Source organism: Oncorhynchus kisutch, linkage group LG24 (genome assembly GCF_002021735.2).
Source record: "Oncorhynchus kisutch isolate 150728-3 linkage group LG24, Okis_V2, whole genome shotgun sequence".
Lineage (NCBI taxonomy): Eukaryota > Metazoa > Chordata > Actinopteri > Salmoniformes > Salmonidae > Oncorhynchus > Oncorhynchus kisutch.
Window position 1 is genome coordinate 40233715 of NC_034197.2, and position 8338 is coordinate 40242052.

At 50.7% G+C, this 8338-nt stretch overlaps 1 pseudogene; it reads right to left on the reverse strand.

Moving 5' to 3' along the window:
• Nucleotides 1-5639: 5639 nt before the first annotated feature.
• LOC116356911 (glutamine-rich protein 2-like) lies at nucleotides 5640-6328 on the reverse strand (annotated as a pseudogene).
• Between the last annotated feature and the right edge of the window lie 2010 nt (nucleotides 6329-8338).

The window sequence follows — 8338 nt, forward strand, 5'->3', positions numbered from 1 at the left end:
ACGTGGCAGTAGGCTATAAGCACGTGGCAGTAGGCTATAAGCATGTGGCAGTAGGCTATAAGCACGTGGCAGTAGGCTATAAGCATGTGGCAGTAGGCTATAAGCATGTGGCAGTAGGCTATAAGCACGTGGCAGTAGGCTATAAGCACGTGGCAGTAGGCTATAAGCACGTGGCAGTAGGCTATAAGCACGTGGCAGTAGGCTATAAGCACGTGGCAGTAGGCTATAAGCACGTGGCAGTAGGCTATAAGCACGTGGCAGTAGGCTATAAGCATGTGGCAGTAGGCTATAAGCACGTGGCAGTAGGCTATAAGCACGTGGCAGTAGGCTATAAGCACGTGGCAGTAGGCTATAAGCACGTGGCAGTAGGCTATAAGCACGTGGCAGTAGGCTATAAGCACGTGGCAGTAGGCTATAAGCACGTGGCAGTAGGCTATAAGCACGTGGCAGTAGGCTATAAGCATGTGGCAGTAGGCTATAAGCACGTGGCAGTAGGCTATAAGCACGTGGCAGTAGGCTATAAGCATGTGGCAGTAGGCTATAAGCACGTGGCAGTAGGCTATAAGCACGTGGCAGTAGGCTATAAGCACGTGGCAGTAGGCTATAAGCACGTGGCAGTAGGCTATAAGCACGTGGCAGTAGGCTATAAGCACGTGGCAGTAGGCTATAAGCACGTGGCAGTAGGCTATAAGCACGTGGCAGTAGGCTATAAGCACGTGGCAGTAGGCTATAAGCACGTGGCAGTAGGCTATAAGCACGTGGCAGTAGGCTATAAGCACGTGGCAGTAGGCTATAAGCATGTGGCAGTAGGCTATAAGCACGTGGCAGTAGGCTATAAGCACGTGGCAGTAGGCTATAAGCATGTGGCAGTAGGCTATAAGCACGTGGCAGTAGGCTATAAGCACGTGGCAGTAGGCTATAAGCACGTGGCAGTAGGCTATAAGCACGTGGCAGTAGGCTATAAGCACGTGGCAGTAGGCTATAAGCACGTGGCAGTAGGCTATAAGCACGAATGTTCCATTAGTGGAAAACACCATTCTCAAAAGTGACCGCAAATGCGGATTATGTAAGTAATACTTTTATTTATAAAAGTTTAAAATGGTGAAAATTATCTTCCCTAAATTTGAAACTCATGCGCTGCATATTAATGCCAGTTAGGCTCTACACCCATTATAAATCAAATGAATGTGCTTCATTTTAAGAAGTTATTTGGCCAATTTAGTTGCGATACAACTAAAAACATGCATGTCATCTACGCAATTAAATTGCTAATGGAGGACGCTTTTCCCGTGGTTCATTTTCCTGTTGTAAAGATAAGCAATGTGCTTATTATTAGGAAAGTTGAGAAATACATATAGTAGGCCTAACCTATAGAAAGCTGATGGGATCCTCCACTTTTTAATAGAGACCATCAAACTGTTTCGCATAGCACACGTTCTACAGCAGGTACTGGGGTACGCGCAATGCCGTACTTATTTTCCACCATAATTTGCAAATAAATTCATAAAAAATCCTACACTGTGATTTTCTGGATTGTTTTTCTCATTTTGTCTGTCATAGTTGAAGTGTACCTATGATGAAAATTACAGGCCTCTCTCATCTTTTTAAGTGGGAGAACTTGCACAATTGGTGGCTGACTAAATACATTTTTGCCCCACTGTATATGTCTGTTACGTTTATGGGGGGTAAATTAAGGAAGACGTCCTCTTCTGCAAACCAGGACAACATGAGAGGATATTTTTAAAGTACTGGACAGCTTTGTGACATCAAATGGACTTTGGTCGAGATGTGTTGGTGTCTGTACTGATGGAGCAAAAGCCATGACAGGGAGACATAGTGGAGTGGTAACGCGCATGCAAGCAGTTGCTCCCAACGCCACTTGGGTCACTGCAGCATCCACCTAGAGGCTCTTGGGTAGACTGCAGCATCCACCGAGAGGCTCTTGGGTAGACTGCAGCATCCACCGAGAGGCTCTTGGGTACACTGCATCATCCACCGAGAGGCTCTTGGGTCACTGCAGCATCCACCGAGAGGCTCTTGGGTACACTGCAGCATCCACCGAGAGGCTCTTGGGTACACTGCAGCATCCACCGAGAGGCTCTTGCTGCCAAGGGAATGCCTGACAGCTTGAAAGACGTTTTGGACACTACAATGAAAATGGTTAACGTTAAAGCAAGGCCCCTGACCTCTTGTGTATTTTATGCATTATGCAATGATATGGGCAGCGACCATGTAACGCTTTTACAACATACAGAAGTGCGCTGGTTATCAAGGGGCAAAGTATTGACACGTTTTTTAAAATTTATTTAGAGATGAGCTTAAAGTTCTTTACTGACAATCATTTTTACTTGTCTGACTGCTTGCATGATGACGAGTTTCTCACAATGCGCAATTACGCAGGTACTTTACCGAAACGGATGACACAAACAACTGGATTCGTTATCCCTTTCATGCCCATTTACTGATATCTGAACAAGAGAGCCTCATTGAAATTGCAACAAGCGGTTCTGTGAAAATGTAATTTAATCAGAAGCCATTGCCAGATAACTGGATTGGGCTGCGCTCAGAGTATCTTGCCTTGGCAAATCGTGCTGTTAAGACACTGATGCCCTTTGCAACCACGTTGCTATGTGAGAGTGGATTATCGGCCCTCACTAGCATGAAACCTAAATACAGACACAGACTGTGTGTGGAAAATGATTTAAGACTGAGACTCTCTCTAATACAACCCAACATTGCAGAGTTATGTGCATCCTTTCAAGCACACCCTTCTCATTAACCTGTGGAGTTATTCACCATTTCTGATGAACAAATAAGGTTTTATATGTAAGATGGCTAAATAAAGAGCAAAATTATTGATTATTATTATTTTATTATTTGTGCCCTGGTCCTATAAGAGCTCTTTGTCACGTCCCACGAGCCGGGTTGTGACAAAAACTCACACTCATTCTTATGTTTAATAAATGTATCGTATCGTGTGTGTGTGGCAGGCTTACAATGGTGGCAAAAAAACAGCATTTGAGAGTGCGCTGACCCTGGTGCTAGAGGGGGTACAGCTGAACCTGGTGCTAGAGGGGGTACAGATGACCCTGGTGCTAGAGGGGGTACAGCTGACCCTGGTGCTAGAGGGGGTACAGCTGACCCTGGTGCTAGAGAGGGTACAGCTGACCCTGGTGCTAGAGGGGGTACAGCTGACCCTGGTGCTAGAGGGGGTACAGCTGACCCTGGTGCTAGAGGGGGTACAGCTGACCCTGGTGCTAGAGGGGGTACAGCTGACCCTGGTGCTAGAGGGGGTAGAGCTGAGCCTGGTGCTAGAGGGGGTACGGCTGACCCTGATCCTAGAGGGGGTGCAGCTGACCCTGGTGCTAGAGGGGGTACAGCTGACCCTGGTGCTAGAGGGGCTACAGCTGACCCTGGTGCTAGAGGGGGTACAGCTGAACCTGGTGCTAGAGGGGGTACAGCTGACCCTGGTGCTAGAGGGGGTACAGCTGACCCTGGTGCTAGAGGGGGTACAGCTGAACCTGGTGCTAGAGGGGGTAGAGCTGACCCTGGTGCTAGAGGGGGTACAGCTGAACCTGGTGCTAGAGGGGGTACAGCTGACCCTGGTGCTAGAGGGGGTACAGCTGACCCTGGTGCTAGAGGGGGTACAGCTGAACCTGGTGCTAGAGGGGGTACAGATGACCCTGGTGCTAGAGGGGGTACAGCTGACCCTGGTGCTAGAGGGGGTAGAGCTGACCCTGGTGCTAGAGGGGGTACAGCTGACCCTGGTGCTAGAGGGGGTAGAGCTGACCCTGGTGCTAGAGGGGGTACAGCTGGAGGTTGAATGTTTGAAAGGGTACGGGACTATAAAACGTTTGGGGAACCACTGTTTTACAGCATAGTTTATGGTTCCAACCCAGCCCCTCCCCTTCCTGTTTCTGTATCTCCCTCCAGCCCCTCCCCTTCCTGTGCCTGTATCTCCCCCCAGCCTCTCCCCTTCCTGTGTCTGTATCTCCCTCCAGCCCCTCCCCTTCCTGTGTCTGTATCTCCCTCCAGCCCCTCCCCTTCCTGTGTCTGTATCTCCCTCCAGCCCCTCCCCTTCCTGTGTCTGTATCTCCCTCCAGCCCCTCCGCTTCCTGTGTCTATATCTCCCTCCAGCCCCTCCCCTTCCGGTATCTGTATCTCCCTCCCTCCAGCCCCTCCCTTTCCTGTGTCTGTATCTCCCTCCAGCCCCTCCCCTTCCTGTGTCTGTATCTCCCTTTCCCTCCAGCCCCTCCCCTTCCTGTGTCTGTATCTCCCTCCCTCCCACCTTTCCCCTTCCCATGTCTGTATCTCCCTCCCTCCAGCCCCTCCTTCCTGTGTCTGTATCTCCCTCCAGCCCCTCCCCTTCCTGTGTCTGTATCTCCCTCCAGCCCCTCCCCTTCCTGTGTCTGTATCTCCCTCCCTCCAGCCCCTCCTTCCTGTGTCTGTATCTCCCTCCAGCCCCTCCCCTTCCTGTGTCTGTATCTCCCTCCAGCCCCTCCCCTTCCTGTGTCTGTATCTCCCTCCAGCCCCTCCCCTTCCTGTGTCTGTATCTCCCTCCCTCCAGCCCCTCCCCTTCCTGTGTCTGTATCTCCCTCCCTCCAGCCCCTCCCCTTTCTGTGTCTGTATCTCCCTCCAGCCCCTCCCCTTTATGTATCTGTATCTCCCTCCCTCCAGCCCCTCCCCTTTATGTGTCTGTATTTCCCTCCCTCCAGCCCCTCCCCTTCCTGTGTCTGTATCTCCCTCCCTCCAGCCCCTCCCCCTCCTGTGTCTGTATCTCCCTCCCTCCAGCCCCTCCCCTTTCTGTGTCTGTATCTCCCTCCAGCCCCTCCCCTTCCTGTGTCTGTATCTCCCTCCCTCCAGCCCCTCCCCTTCCTGTGTCTGTATCTCCCTCCAGCCTCTCCCCTTCCTGTGTCTGTATCTCCCTCCAGCCTCTCCCCTTCCTGTGTCTGTATCTCCCTCCAGCCCCTCCCCTTCCTGTGTCTGTATCTCCTTCCAGCCACTCCCCTTCCTGTGTCTGTATCTCCCTCCAGCCCCTCCCCTTCCTGTGTCTGTATCTCCCTCCAGCCTTCCTGTCCTCCCTGACCTCCTTAATTACTGTAGTCCACAGATGAGTTGTGTTTCTGGGAGATGTGTTCAACCCCCAGACAGATGCTGCATGGTTTATAATAGTGTTAACACAGCAAAGGCCCCAAGTCGCCAGGAGAGGATAGCACCAGCCAGGCCAGAGGACAGTTCTGCAGTGGAGTCAACCACTAACACTAGGACATTAGCACTGAGGAAATCAGTGTTAGCTAACCATCTAGTATCATCACCATGGGTCGTAGAGAGAAAAATCAATCTGATAGGGAAAAGTCTCCATCAAATTAGTGAATGAGTTCAGCTCAGAGGGATAACACTAATCCCGCTCTGTAATCTGCATGATGGGGTTTGTCTGTTGATTTTACTCTGTATTAATCACATCTCATAGACTCTGGATTAAAGCCATATCAGGCCATACCAGGCCATATCAGGCCATACCAGGCCATATCAGGCCATACCAGGCCATATCAGGCCATACCAGGCCATACCAGGCCATATCAGGCAATACCAGGCCATACCAGGCCATATCAGGCCATACCAGGCCATACCAGGCCATATCAGGCCATACCAGGCCATATCAGGCCATACCAGGCCATACCAGGCCATATCAGGCCATACCAGGCCATACCAGGCCATATCAGGCCATACCAGGCCATATCAGGCCATACCAGGCCATACCAGGCCATATCAGGCCATATCAGGCCATACCAGGCCATACCAGGCCATATCAGGCCATACCAGGCCATATCAGGCCATATCAGGCCATACCAGGCCATACCAGGCCATATCAGGCCATACCAGGCCATACCAGGCCATATCAGGCCATACCAGGCCATATCAGGCCATACCAGGCCATACCAGGCCATATCAGGCCATACCAGGCCATATCAGGCCATATCAGGCCATACCAGGCCATACCAGGCCATATCAGGCCATACCAGGCCATACCAGGCCATACCAGGCCATACCAGGCCATACCAGGCCATATCAGGCCATACCAGGCCATACCAGGCCATACCAGGCCATATCAGGCCATACCAGGCCATATCAGGCCATACCAGGACATACCAGGCCATATCAGGCCATACCAGGCCATACCAGGCCATACCAGGCCATACCAGGCCATATCAGGCCATATCAGGCCATACCAGGCCATATCAGGCCATACCAGGCCATACCAGGCCATATCAGGCCATATCAGGCCATACCAGGCCATACCAGGCCATATCAGGCCATACCAGGCCATACCAGGCCATACCTGGCCATATCAGGCCATACCAGGCCATATCAGGCCATATCAGGCCATATCAGGCTATACCAGGCCATACCAGGCCATATCAGGCCATACCAGGCCATATCAGGCCATACCAGGCCATACCAGGCCATATCAGGCCATATCAGGCCATACCAGGCCATATCAGGCCATACCAGGCCATATCAGGCCATACCAGGCCATACCAGGCCATATCAGGCCATATCAGGCCATACCAGGCCATACCAGGCCATACCAGGCCATACCAGGCCATATCAGGCCATACCAGGCCATATCAGGCCATACCAGGCCATACCAGGCCATGTTAAGTACACACAACTGCTATAGAGGTTGAAGTCAGTTCAATTTGAGAGAAATTTGAGAAGCTAGCCTACACAGAACATTGCAGATATATATTTTTCAAAATGGCGTTTTTTTCCCTCCACAGTAATTCATGTCGGCTATTATTTGGATGTTAATCTGAAGTCTAACCTGTACTCTGTGTTTATTAGAGACAAGAGACACTGAGATATTGCTTTGAGGGATTAGACGAGCATTCTCTGTGTGTGTGTGTGTGTGTGTGTGTGTGTGTGTGTGTGTGTGTGGGTGTGTGTGTGTGTGCGCATATATATATATATATATATATATGTATGTGTGTGTGTGTGTGTGTATATATGTGTGTGTGTGCGCATATATATGTGTGTGTGTGTGTGTGCGTACTGTGTACTGATGATGACAGAGGGATCAAACTGAATCCTAATAATGACAGGACAGTATTATGTTAAGAGACCATCACCCTCCAAACACACTACAGCAGGGATAGATTACCAGATGGTATTACTAGAGCAGAGAAACCTCTTAAATCTCACCACAAGGCTCTTCACCAAGCACCAAGTGTACTGCAGCTTGACATAGGCTTTATTTAACACTATGAAACAAATGTGTACGGCTATAGGGCTTTACACAGGGCTGATCTAAAGAGTCAGCCTGCAGCGGGGGCTTCGCTGGTCACATGAGGATGACACGAGACATAAAACAAAACGCGTTGCTATTCTTCTCTTCATTTTGTCCTGTTCTTGTGTTAAACAGTGATTACAGACAGTCACCACACACTACACGGTGACTGGCTGGCTTATGTAACCTGGTCATTGGGAGTTAGGACAGCTTGCACAGCCAGGAGCCCCCGCCTCCGTCTCCTCCCCCTCCTCCACCTCCTGAGGGAGAGAGAGAGGGGGGAGGGAGAGAGAGAGGAGGGAGAGAGGAGAGGGAGAAAGAGGGAAGGGAGAGAGAGGAAGGAGAGAAAAAGAGGGAAGGGAGAGAGAGGGGAGGAAGAGAGAGGTGAGGGAGAGAGGGGAGGGAGAGAGAGAGGAGAAGGAGAAAGAGAGAAGGCAGAGAGAGGGTGGAGAGAAAAAGAGGGAAGGGAGAGAGAGGGGAGGGAGGGGAGAGAAAGGAGGGAGGGAGTGGGTAGGGAGAGAGAGGAGAGGGGAGGGAGGGAGTGAGGGAGGGAAAAAGAGGAGGGATAGAGAGGTGAGGGAGGGGAGAGAGAGAGGTGAGGGGGGGAGTGGTGCAGCAGTAGATTCCTCCCTCTCTAAAGTTGATAAATCCTCTCACAGACTGATTCATATCTTAGTCAGTCAGTCCAGTGTTCCATAATGTGACTTTACATAATCAGTACCCTCTCGGGTTTAGTTTGGGCTGCTGCCTGAGTCACACACACACACACGCACACACACACACACACACACACACACACACACACACACACACACACACACACACACACACACACACACACACACACACACACACACACACACACACACACACACACACACACACACACACACACACAGTCTTGTACAGCTAACCTTGTGGGGACACAGAATTCAGTCCCATTCAAAATCCTATTTTCCCTAACCCCTAACCTAACCTAACACTGACCCTTACCCGTACTCTTACCCTAACCTTAAACCTAACCCTAACCCAAAAACCTAACCTTAACCC